General features: G+C 32.5%; 1 long non-coding RNA gene across 1 annotated transcript; it reads left to right on the top strand.

Moving 5' to 3' along the window:
* The first annotated feature begins 313 nt into the window (after positions 1 to 313).
* On the top strand, positions 314 to 14,121 carry LOC145331086 (uncharacterized). The gene is made up of 5 exons (XR_013883681.1): positions 314 to 395; positions 10,633 to 10,759; positions 11,380 to 11,435; positions 13,067 to 13,135; positions 13,859 to 14,121. It is a non-coding gene; the product is annotated as an uncharacterized LOC145331086 (long non-coding RNA).

Genomic DNA, 14,121 nt, shown 5'->3' with positions numbered 1-14,121 from the left:
TTGTATTACAGACTAGTTTTCAAAAATGTTGAAATAAAAACCCGGACCTTGAGGCCATCGGTGTTAAGATAACTTATGTTAATCTTATAATTTTAAATTTCAATATTCGTGGAAATCTGTCTATAATACAAAATATCAATATTCAGATTTTTTCATTTACTGGTCAATTCGTTTATCCAGTAGGATAGGAAGGAATGTGGGATAAAGTGGGTGGATGGGGGTATCGTTATCTTAGCCAGCTGCGAGCACCCCTTTATCAGATTATATGAAAATCTGGTGCAACATTAAAGTAATAATATATTGATTTTTAGGAGCTAATTATATAGCAAATTGGTTTTCGCGGTATTCAAGCGCATCAACATTTTCTCTGCTATCGACGGCTATCGTAACAATAGGTAACAGTTTTTGTAGCAAAGCTATTATATAATTTTTTGTATGTCCGTCCGTCTGTCTGTCTGTATCGCTATAATTTGAAGCTAGCGCCTCCTTGGCGCCAAGCAGAGGAGCAACGTCCTTAGCCACCACTGTGAGAATGACATTTCCAATGTTTTCTTAACCCATTAGTGCCGAGCGCCACTTTTATGGGCCGATCGAGCTGAAAATCTCAGGGAAGCTTTATAATGGTAAAAACGGAATTCCATTTTTTTTGTTTTGCTCTAGTGGGCGTGCACAGGAAAGTTGCAAAAAAACCCGGTTCGGCCTGGCCATAAATACCAACCAGGCATTATGACCCATTTTGGGCGGTTTCCCCGGGCATTAAAACCCGGTTTTGTAGTAAAAACCCGGTTTTTTCACCAAAAATCGAAAAATGTAATTTTTGAATGCCCAAATTGAGATGAACACTTTTTAGAACTTTGATACGAATCGTAATTGAAAACTACACAACCTCATGTAATCTATAGAGCTACAAGTAATATACGAAGCGATTTATTTCAAATTTAGTGTTTCGGCTATAGGTGCCACCGTTTTCGGGTAAAAAAACCTGTTGCTCGAAGTTTTAAAAGACACACACTACAAAAAAAGAACATATAAAATTTGGGTGTTACATATCAGAAAACGAGCATAAAACTATTGGGTGACACCTATAGAGATTACTAGGGTTATTAGGGTGGCTCAAACCCTTACTAATGACGTAAACTGTTATTTTTATTGGTTGAAAAGTTAAAACCGGGTAATAAAAACCGAAACCGAGCCGGGTTTTAAAACTGTCGGGTATTTATGGCCAAGCCGAACCGGGTCATAATAGGGCGTAAAAAAACGATAAAAAAATCATATAAAAAATAATAATTTAAATAAAACGAATTCACAAATAGATGTACTTGTCAATAAACATTAGATTTCACGAAAAAAATCAGCGACTTTACTATAAAAACAAAAAAGTTAGAAGGGGTATTTTGAATTTTCATGATTTTCAAATTTTGTTGAGCTATACCAGCAAACGGAAGTAAGCTAAACTGCCTGCTCCAGGGGGAAATGAAAGCCAGGGTAGTAGAGGGGGGATTCATACTGAGAATGATGCAATTATGAAGCCGGAAACCGTTTTTTTTTCCATTTTTCATAACCGGGTTTTAATGCCCGGTTCGGCACTAATGGGTTAAGATGATTAAAGTCCCTCCATAGAATATGACGTCATATGATAAAATGATTAGAGGCCAGCATAAATTTTACCATTGGTCAATTACAGTGTATACTGGCCTGACATTACCTATTCTATTGTATGGCATCATAATCTGTGGAGGGACTTTAATCATCTTCATGTTTTAGTATTATAATTGTACATGACACACTCTTCAGTCTAAATGACAAAAATCATACGTATTTAGCATACATATTTCAAAGATTAATAAAAACGGAACGAGGAAGGTAGATTTTGCTTAAATTCCGTAAAGGTTTGAGTTTTAAGGCTTAATAAGAGTAGTAGAACGATAATACACTAAATATAAATATGTAATTTTTTTGTCTCTGGTTCTATTCAATAAGGAATACTCATATTTAGTGAATATTATCGTTCTACTTCTTTTTTTAAGCATTAAAACTCACACCCTTACGGAATTTTAGCACAACCTACCTCCCCCTTTCCTGAAAAGGGTGTCATGTACAATTGTAATACTAAAACATTGGAAATTCCATACTCGCGGTGGTGGCTCAGCACGTAGTAAAGAACTATAGCAGAAAATGTTGATGGAAAAGAAAACAATTATATAATATGATCAACATAATGCAGTTTAGCTTGATCCAGTGGCGTGCGAACCGAAGGGGGAATATGGGGCAATCACCCCCCCCCCCTAGCGACCAAAACGCCTTTTTCTCAACACTGTATGTCTGTCTAAATGAATATGAAAATGATGACATGTGATTTTTAGGATAAGTTTATAATTTTTTGTGTACATACCCTTATAAAAAGACATGTTTTTTTTTATGGCAATTTTTTATTAAAAATTCTTAAAACTAACTACACTCTATATTTCTAACTTGATAAAATACGCCACTCTTGTAGTCTTTAATTGATTTTATTTCAAAGGGGTAGTAAATATTTTTAAAGTGCCATTTGAAGAGGGTAGGATATGTTGATATAACTTTTTAGCTACTCTATAATTCACTATGGCTGTCAGGTTAAATTATCTTCTGTGCTTTTTTTTGAAGATGCTTTCTAGCTCCCATCCCTTCAGTCATTGCAGGTTGGGGAGAAGGGATGGGGGATAAGAGATGAGGGGAAGAGATGGGGGATAGAAATGGAAAAATAGGGATGGGGAAGAAGGAACAAGGACTAGAAGGCCCCCTCTAAAAAAAATATATTTTTTACTTTTTTTGAAAAACCTAAAATACAAAAAATTAGGTTGATCAAACCTCTTCAGGCAAAGCCCCTAAAGGCTAGGGTCGAAGCGATAGTGACTTAAAAAGAACATTACTCTCTTTGTTAGAAATTAAGTTGATGTTGACCTCTGAACAGTAATTTGTTGTGAGCTCTTATACATTTGAATTAATTATTCATTAGAATCTCTCAACAATTCAGTGTTTTCATGTTCTAACACAAAAAATATTTATTTCACGATAAGCATATTTATAGGCGTCCAAGTAGGACAGTTTAGGCAAGCTGACGGCCTTACCAAAGATGAGATGTAATGATCAAAAGTATTTATATCAGGGAGTAAGGGAGGGGACAATGGGCAATTAATTCAATTTAAGAGTTTTTGCTGAAAAACAATGAAAACCAGATTTATCCAGAAAATTTGACCAAAATTGTAAAGGGATCACGGTAATATCATATAGAACAAAATTAGTTCTAAGAAAAAAATAATTTACTTGAAAATTAAATTACCAATATATCACAATGTAGTAAACATTCTGTAATTAATCACTAGAAAAATCGTGTTTAGAACTTTGTCAACCCTTCTCATATATTTTAACTGACAGTACCTAAATTCAAGGGGTTCTTAGATTGTTTAATACATAAACATCACAGTAGAGTTTCTATACATGAAATGACATTTTCTCGGAAAAAATATTTGTTAAAACCAACCATCTAATACAAATTTTTCTGTCTGCTATATTCAAAACTAACTCAGCTAGTTTGCGGGGCATTGATGCGCAAGTACCCAAAGTCAGTCAGAACATGCACATTCACTTTAAGCCAGTACCCAAAGTCTGAGACTCTTAAAAATTGAATATTCAATCCATTGTCTCTTCCTTACTCCCTGATTCATATGGACATTTATATGTCAGAAATGTCATTAAATTGCCTGAAAGAAAAATTAAAGAAAATGTGAATACTATATTTGTTTTAAATTGCAGAAACATTAGACAATTTAAAATAAAAAAAGCCTTTATATAATTTCTTAGGTTTATAATAAGCTTTGTTAATCAAAATAAATAATTGTTATAAAACAAAGATGACAACATTCATAAAAGCGAAGCACAGAAACGGTAGGACAAACAGACATTAACACTTGTATAGTGTCAGAACTGAATAATCAGAATATAACTGTATAAGAGTCAAAGAAAAATTGTAAGTAAATTTGTTGAAAGACTGCTTGATACAGAATAATGTTTATGGATGTTTATGTTCGTTGTCCAAGGAATCAGTATATCAAAAGTCACATCAATCGGATTATTAGATCACATAAAAAAAAGTAAAAAAATCAACATGTTTAAAATGGACGTACAGACATTCTGGTAATAACTATAGAGTTGTTATGCTTTCTTTATCGTACCTAACAGGAATCATCATGCAAGGTTTGAAATCGATAGGACAATACTAACATGCCTAAATCTATCTGTTCCGGACATACGGACAGACGTACGGACGGACCGACCGACCCTTATTATAGAAAAGCTTTGCTTTTAAAAGTGTTTCGATTAAATTTAATAAATGCCTTTAACACCTCATTTCCAAGCTTTCCTTTAAAAATGATTGATTTGTTGCTTTGTAAAAACACTTTGCACTAAGGTTAATGTTACATCAACATGTTAACCATTATTCACAGGGATAAGACAATGGCCGATATATTGATGTACATTCCCAATGATGAGTTACAAAATTCCCCCTTCTGTAGATCAAAATATGTGGTTGAAGCGTTTGTACACTTAACTTTATGAAACAATGAATGAAAATTCAGTTGTTAAGGCATGAAAACATTATTATAAAACTTTGGGGACTAGTGCAATAAATAGCCTTTGTCCACTCCCTCCCCTGCATAAGTCAACACACTTCCTTTATTCATCTTAGTGTTTGGAATATTTTTGAAAGCGAAGCTTTTCTATAATTAGGGTCGGTCCGTCCGTCCGTCCGTCACAAACGGATACCTTTTTTCCGTTAATTTAGGCATGTTAGAATTGTCCTATCGATTTCAAACTTTGCATGGTGATTCCTTTAGTAGTTAGGTACGATTTAGAAAGCGTAGCAACTCTATAATCATTACAAGAATGTCCTTACGTCCATTTTAAATATGTTGATTTTTTTACTGTTTTAACAAGTTTTTAGTGATCTAATCATCCGATTGATCTGATTTTTGGAATGTTGATTCCTGGGACAACAAAGAATAATGTTATAAGCGAAGCAACTCTATAATCAAGTCCTAAAAATATAAGTATGTCCATACACATTATTCTGTATTAAGCAGTTTTTTAACAAATTTACTTACAATTTTGCTTCGACTCTTATACATTTATATTCTGATTATTCAGTTCTGACATTATACAAATGTTAATGTCCGTTTGTCCTACCGTTTCAGTGCTTCGCTTGTACCTGAAGATCCTACAAACCACTGGACCAATATGGTTTTCCTTTACAGTGAAGCTTCTTATAGGTCGAGGAACGGTTTTTAACTTATGAAATCAAATTCGCCACAGGCAAAAAATTCCCCCGGTCTTAAAATTCCCATAAAGGGCCTCCAGGGGCGTAGCCGCTAGTACAACATGAAAAGCGTACTTCTGTAAATGATGTTATTTACTAAGTATATTTGCGATAACTTTTATTTAATAGATTCTTCCAATTTTTAACATTTACAAAACAGCCTGCTTTATTGCTTCAAGATCCATGTCAGATCTATATAGGAAATAAATGTCTATAAATGAGCTCAAGTTTTCCAAGGAATAAATGTTGAAAACTCATAGTGCTCCAATAATCCTCATTAAACTCTTATTGACCAAAGCGATAAGACTTTTATTCTATTGTTTACGGAATGAATAAAGTTTTTCAATCCATGTTGATATTTGAATTACATTGAAGTATTTAATCTTCATTTAATAAACAAAAAATATACGTTCAAAATATAGAAAATCTAAGAAAACTCTGTTTTAAAAGAATTCGATTGTGGCGACACTTCCGTAGTGTTCAAATATTAAAACTAAAATTTTAATCATATTAACCCTTTGGTGATGGTAATGTAAATAAAAAATATAATTTAAGAAATCTTTTTAAAATCATTTAAAATATTAAATATTTACTTCTTTCTTTTAGATAATAATGGCAAGAGAGGAAAATTAAAATAGATAAATAGATATGTACTTATAGAAAACTAGCCAATAGTGAAATAGTTATATCGAGCTAACTCTAGTACTTATAATGATTGTAAATATTATTGGATCTACTTAATAGAATTTTAATCCCCTTAAAAATCTGTTGAAATATTACAGCAAACCTATTTTTTAAAGAATGATTTTATGGTTAAAAAATACTACCCTGAATTAATCTACATATTGAAAAAATAACAATCAATTTTATATAAATTATGTAACCTTATTTACTCTTTCGCTAATTGTTCTTCCAATATGGCTTTAAAACCGATTAATAACCGCTGGATTAGACCGGTTCTGATCCTTACTGAAAAATCATATATTTCATCGTATTACAGACAATTTTCTACGAATAGTAAAATGAAAATCATAAAATCTATATCTGTTTGTTATCCTGGGCTTGTGGCCCCTCGGAGCCATCAAATTTACTTATAATCTTATATTTTTTTTATTATTTTTATTTATATTTGAAAGATGTTTATAATACGATCCAATAAAATAAATTCAACTTTCAACTTAAAAAATTTTGCATTTTGGAAGAACACTTGAAAATAGAATTTAATCCATCCCAAGATTAAAATAACATATTTTTAAAGCTGACATGTTTTTGAAATTTATATTTAAATATTAAAATACTATAATACTATTAACCTTAAAATACTTTGTCTTATCCAGATTTGTTTATTGACGACATTTTATGAAATTACGAAGAAAAGATTCCAGGGAACTAAGTAGGTTTCTAAATAAAAAGAACTATTAATCGACATGTAATTACGTGGATGTTGCGCCAGATTTTCATAAACTCACAGCTGGCTAAAATAAAGATACACCCATCCACCACACTTGCCCCTTCCCCTCCCGCCTACCGGATGAGCGAACTCACCAATAATAAGATCCATATTTCCTCTGTCAATTTTTTGAATATCTCCATCCTGGCGGGCACAGGATGCCAGCAAACCTGGCAGGGTCATCCAGGTAAAGAGCAAAAATATTTTTTTGACTAAAACAAAGCATTTTATCATAACAAAATACTAAAAAATCCTCTAGTAGTACATCCTTATATGAAATACAGGTGTTCAAGTCACTTTCAAGTTCCAGGTATGATCCTGCAGGTCCTGATCCTCCAGGTCTCCAGAAATCTTTAAAAGTCTCCTGTGGCCGCAATTTTTGACTTAGAGACTTCAAATTTTAAACTTAAGCTTTTCTGACATGTCTACATAACGTATTAAAATTTCATAAAGATCCGCCGCCGTTTTCCCGCCGACCGCCGACTGCGGCGGCTGGCAGCTGCCAAGTACAGCTGCGGCCGCTGAAATTTATATTTTGATATTTCAAATGTAAAATTTACATAAAGTTAAACATTTTCTGGAAAAAAATTTTCTTCTAGCTTCAAAAATAAGAAAATTATAGCCGTTTGAAATTTTTAGGTAAAAAAAGACCTAAGAACAAAGGTTGGTAAATAAAAGGGTGAAGAAAGCGAAAATTGACTTAGACTTATAAAAGGTCGGAAATTCATTATCAAACAAGGGACTTGCACAAAAAAATTTAGCCCTCTAGCTCTAATAGAAACTGAGATAATTAGGGGGGGCGTTGAACGCCCCCCCCCCCCCCCCGACCGATTAAGGTGCGGCTAGGGGCCCGACTGTAAAGGGTTAACACCTGCCAAATCTTAATGGTAATTATCAAATTTTTGACTTTTTAGTACATAGTAATTAGCTTCTTATGAAAATAACCATTCATGTTTTAGTTAGAGATACTATTTATCACACTAGTCCCCAAAGTTTCATAATAACGATTTCTTTGAGGACCTTAGTGAATTTTGATTGGTTAGTTCAATAGGTTGAGCGTTCATACTTTTCAACTACTAATTTTAATCTACAGAAGGGGTAATTTGTGTATCATCATTGGGGATGTAAATCAATTAATCGGCCATTGCCTTATCTCTTTAGATCCCTACCCTGCCATGTTTTATGTAACTAAAAATTAAAATAAAACATTACCTAATTAAATTTTAATGCTGGTTTAACGAATAATATCCTATGTTTAAAACCATAATTTATAAAACAAAATGTTACTAAACCAATAAGAATGAATATATAATAATTCTAACAGCTGGCTAATATTGATAACCCACACCACCCTCTTGTTATGACCGTACCCCCTCCCTCAACTAACCTCAATTGACCAATAGTTGAGGATAATATTAGCAACCTAAATTGACAATAATAATTTTCCTGTCACAATGTCCAGGTATTCTAAATCAATTTAATTAGGATATACACAGAGTTTTTAAAATTAAATCTAAGGAGTGTTAGTGCCCCCAAGGATGGGGGGATATTGGGCTGTTTATTATATCAGTCCCCAAAGTCTTATAATAGCGGTTTCTTATTCGTTGGCTTAACGAGACTTTTATTTAATTTTGATTGATTGGTTCATTTAGTTGAGTGTCCAAACGTTTCAACCACTAATTGTAATCTGTAAAAGGGATAATTTTATATATAATCATTGGGGATGTACATACATTTATCGGCTATTGTCTTATCCCTTTAGATACTTTCGAAGTGACTTTATACTTTTAATAAACTAGCGGCTACTAGAGACCTCTTTATCCTTTCCCAAAAAGAGAAACGTATCGGTTCAGAAGTTAGCGAGATCCCTTAGTACTTACAAACACACAGAAAAACATCCTGTTACTTTTATATAAGGATAAAAGGTTTCCCACCATGGTACTTTAATATTTTTCCTTGTATTATATTTTATAGCACTGCAATATGTTCAATTGTTTAATGACATATAATTAGTAGTCCGAAAATGTACACTAGGTTTAAAAGTACATGTATAAAAACTCACTAAAGAATTGCATCTTTTGTCTGTTTGGGCCGAAGAATCTCGCTAACCACTAAACTGATATGTTTCTTCTTTACCGTGTAGCTTCTCATAGGTCCTGGGAAGGTTAATAACTATTTTGGGGAAGGGTACCACCACCCTCCCAAGAAAAATCAACCATATAAAAATTGACCATTTTTCTCTTAACTTTTTCTGTTTAATTACTGTTCTTAAATTTATAATAAGTACCTTAAAGTCTTTGGTTTTGTTTATATCAGTTAATAAATAAGATAATTGTAAAACTCAATAAAACCCTTATGTACACTGTCGGACCCTGAATTCGCCTTTCATCATAGGTAGAACCCTTTACGGCACTTATGGGCTTTATAAAAACATGTATAGAATTAACAACAACCATAAACATATTGTTTTTTAAAGCGAAGCTTTTCTATAATTAGGGTCGGTCCGTCCGTACGTCCGTCCGTCACAAACGGATAGCTTTTAAAGTTAATTTAGGCATGTTAGAATTGTACTATCGATTTCAAACTTTGCATGGTGATTCCTTTAGTAGTTAGGTACGATTAAGAAAGTGCAACTCTATAATCAGAACAAGAATGTTCGTACGTCCATTTTAAATATGTTGATTTTTTACTTTTTTAACAAAAATTTGGATGTGATCTAATCATCCGATTGATCTGATTTTTAGTATGTAGATTTCTGGGACAACAAAGTATAATATTATAAGCAAACCAACTCTATAATCAAGGCCTAAAAATGTAAGTATGTCCATAAACATTATCCTGTATCAAGCAGTTTTTCAACAAATTTACTAGCACTTTGCTCCGATTCTTATACATTTATATTCTGATTATTCAGTTCTGACACTTTATAAGTGTTATTGTCCGTTTGTCCTACCGTTTCAGTGCTTCGCTTTTATGGATGTTGTCATCCTTGTTGATAGCGAAACTAGTTTATATTTCGAAATGTCATTATGCCCGTTGGTCAGCTATGTTGTGATTTACTCTGGTGTTATTTAAAATAGACGGCTGAAGGTTTTTGTTATGAATTCTTTATATAAATGAGCAAATATGTGAAAAGTTCTTCATGTTCTTTTTAACACTTTTTCATGATTTATTGTGTTGCGCTACTTAAAGATCTTGTCATCCTTGTTACATTTTTATTAATATTTTATAAATTTAAGGACTTTTATGACCAAATGTTGCAGCCCAATGACAATATAGCTACGTTAAAAAATAAGAAATCAGAAATAAATTTCTATCAAATATTTCATTTTAATTATCTTGTATTTTAACATCCCTTGATTTTCGATAAATAAGTATTTTATTAAAAAATAAAATAGTAGTATAATGTGCAAAATAAATGTAATTATTGCAAATAAAATTATCTACAAATAGGAATCAATTAACTTTATCTCATATTACTTTTATTGACAGAAAATTAAGGATAATTTTATATCTAATAATATAAAAGAAAATGATATCCATAAAAGCGAAGCTCTGAAACGATAGATCAAACGAACATTAATGCTTGTAGAATGTAAGAAGTGAATAATCAGAATATGAATGTATAAAAGTCCAAACAAAATTACATACTTACATTTTTAGTACTTGAAAATAGAGATGCTTTGTCTATAACATTGTAACTTGTTGTCATTGTATTCCAAAAATCAGAAAAAAATCAATAGGATAATTATATTACTTAAAAGTTTCGCTCTAATTGGTGTTGTTATCCTTGTTTTTGTGAACATTTACTTTACATATTTGTGTTTAGTTTATGAAAGAGAAATGTATGATCTGCGACTCCCTCTGATGAAACTTTCTGGGATGTTGCTTCTTACAATTGGATTCATTCTTGTGGCGCTACCTCAAAATTGGAATCAGCTCATTCTAAATCTAAGGTGGATATATAGATAGATAGATAATTGGATGGATAGATGGATGGATAGATAGATGGATGGATGAATGGATGTATGGATAGATAGATAAATAAATAAATAGATAGATAGATATATAGATAGATAGATACATAGATAGATAGATAGATAGACAGATGGATAGATAGATGGATAGATAAATAGATAGATAGAAGAATAAAATGATATATGATATATAAATAAATAGATAGTTACTTAAATAAATTGTATTATTTTTTATATTTTTATCCGAAGTATTATGACTAAATTTCTAAAAAATATTTTGTTGGAGCGTCATAAATTTGTACTATTAAGAAAAAATGTTTTTTGTCATGAAAGCCTTCTGTAGATTACATTAGTAAATTAAAATGTGTACTAGCCTGCCATGAGTAATTTAGTCGTTGGCCATTTGTATTGTATAACGTCATTTTTGTTGGCTTATTTTTGTCTTATTGGCAATGAAAACTTTTTATAGTGCCTATAAAAAATGACGTCATTGTGGCCTATAATTTGTCAAAATGTATACTGGCCTGCCATTGGTAATTTGTTTTGTATGACGTCATTTTTTTTAATAAACATTTTCTTATTAATGTTAATGTTTTTAGGAAGAAGAAAAAGAATTATGAAGTTGCCCCCCGACCTAATGTAGTGGAAATATCAGGTACAGTTAGAAACAGGGATCTAAAGGGATAAGACAATGGCCGATAAATTGATGCATATCCCCAATTCTGATTCATAGAATTACCCGTTTTGTACAATACAATACGTGGATGAAACGTTTGGCCACTTAACATAATGAAATAAAGTTTACATGATAATAAACAAGATCACCACTTCTGTAGATCAAAATTATTGGTTGAAACGTTTTGACACTACTAGTTTTAAACCAAACATTCAAGATTCCATAAAAATATCACACTTTGGGTACCAGTGAAATTTACAGCCCATTGTCTTCTCCTTTCCTGGGTTAAAATATAGTGAGGTACACGAGTGGAGCATGTGTATTGTAATTCAGTTAGAGAAATAGTTTGTAGTTAAGCACTTAAACCTGATCCCCCATTATTTTACAATCAAATTGAGAATGAGAGGTTGAGTAATTTTTGTTTATTATTTTAGGTTAGTTGAGGTAAAGTTATAATGGGTAATAGATAGCCCCGCATGTTTAGGCCACCTCTGGTATAGGCCCATTTAGGTTAAGAACTCCCGCAGGCTAATTAGATAAAAACTATCCAGCCCTTTAAATTAAATTTATGCTTTAAATAAGGGGGTTGGAACTTGGGGGATTATTATTGAACAATAGGCCCTTTATGTGCAAAAAAACCGCACTATCAATTCACAGACATCCATTAGTGTATATAATTGTAACATAGATGTAAATAAAATATATACAAAAAAATTAAATAGGTCATAAGTTCACGCTTTTGATTTATGTAGTATTTACCTACTAAAATATTTTAATGTTTGGCTAAAATAGGCCATATTTTTTATAGGAGCTATATTTTTAGGTTTTTAATTTCATTGCTTTTTTGTGAGGTAGGAAACATAGGACTGGTAATTACACTAGTTTTTCTTAACTGTGGATATTCAATTCAATGTTCCAAATGTTAAGGTTCAAATGTTTTATCCAATAGGTTAAATTTAATGAAGTGGCAATTTTGTCCTTTATTATTGGGGTCATACATCAATTCATCGTCGATTATCTTATCCCTTCGGATCCCTCAGGCTTTTAAAAAGCTTTAATCAAAACAAAATATCAAGAACGGCTCAGCCACTAAAAAAAGTAATATATCACCAAGGGTTCAAGTCCTTAAATCAACAACTAATAAGACTTATAGAATTTAGGATGTAAGGGGAAGGGACAATAGCCGATAAATTAATGTACATCCCCAATGATGACACACAAAATTAATCCTTCTGTAGATTAATGGTTGAAATGATGAACACTCATTTGATAAACCAACCGATCAAAATTAAGTAAAAGTCCCCAAAGTTGCCAAGCCAACGATTAAAAAACGTTTTTTTTATAACTTTGGGGACCAGTGTAGAAAAACTTTATTGATGAAATGACAGTCTGACGTAAGCTATCATAAAAATTGGATAAAACCAATAAAGAATGAAAAATGTAAAATGATTATCTTCTTTTATAGCTATTTAGTATTTTATGAAACACTAGCGGCTTCGCCCCTAGCCTCTAGGGGCTTTGCCCCAAAAGGTAATTTTAAAAAATTTAAAAAAGGGGGGGTTTGTTTTTGGTGGGGTTGTGGGTGGTTGTCTATAATACGATTATTTTAGAACTGCGGCCTGATATAGATGAATCCTTACAGTTGGCTGCGGATACTGTTGTTTCTTGTATACTTATAGGTAATCCTATTATATAAAGTAGTAAGCTTTAGTTTCTCTGTAGCAATAACTTTTTGAGGAGGGTGCCACCACCATCCCAAGAGAAATCTATGTAACCAGATAAATGATCCCAGTATGTAAAGTAATAGGCTTTAATTTGTGCGTAGCGAAGGATCTCGCTAACCGCCGGACCAGTAGAGTTCTCTTTAACAGGGTAGCTTCTCATAGGTCATAACTATTTTTGGGGAGGGTACCACCACCCTCCTAAGTGAAATCACAATAAAATTGAAATATTACTGCCGCATAGTGTCACTAGCGTAGTCGTTGCATAGAGACATGAATTTAACAGCTGATTGGCCATAGACAAATTATTTCTCAGATTAGATATTTAAAAAAAAAAAACATTTAAATGCCACTAGAGGCCTCTAGGGGCATAGCCGCTAGTACTATTATATAAAGTAGTAAGCTTTACTTTTTTTGTAGCGATAACTGCTGGACCAATATGGTTCTCCTTTCCATGCATCTTCTCCTGTGAAGGTTTATTTTGAGGAGGGTACTACCCCCCTCATGAGAGAAATCTATGTATGTTAACTAAAAATTACTTTGTTAATTAAACTTAAATTAAAATAAAGGGGCCAACTTCCTCATCCCCTCCCTCACCAATACCTCAATTGCACTTAGAGGCCTCTAGGGGCATAAATAACACGTCACATAGAAAGCGCAATCTAAAAACATTTTTTTCAGATGAAAAAGATAAAAGCCTGAATTTTGAACGTATGAAGAGTTGGGAAACATAAAAACTAGGGTGGGGCCGGATATCCGGTAATTTTCTATATCCGACCAGATACCAGATATTGAAACTATAATTTGCCGGATATCCGGTTTGACTGGATATCTAGTAATTTTCAATATCCAACCGGATACCAGATTTTGAAACTATAATTTGCCAGTAATTTACCCAGCAGTATAAAATGAGCCAGTGTCCGGTATCCGGCTAAAAAAGTATC

This window comes from Acartia tonsa, chromosome 11 (assembly GCF_053477335.1).
Source record: "Acartia tonsa isolate MP-2025a chromosome 11, ASM5347733v1, whole genome shotgun sequence".
NCBI lineage: Eukaryota > Metazoa > Arthropoda > Copepoda > Calanoida > Acartiidae > Acartia > Acartia tonsa.
This window is presented reverse-complemented; position numbering and strand designations above follow the sequence as displayed.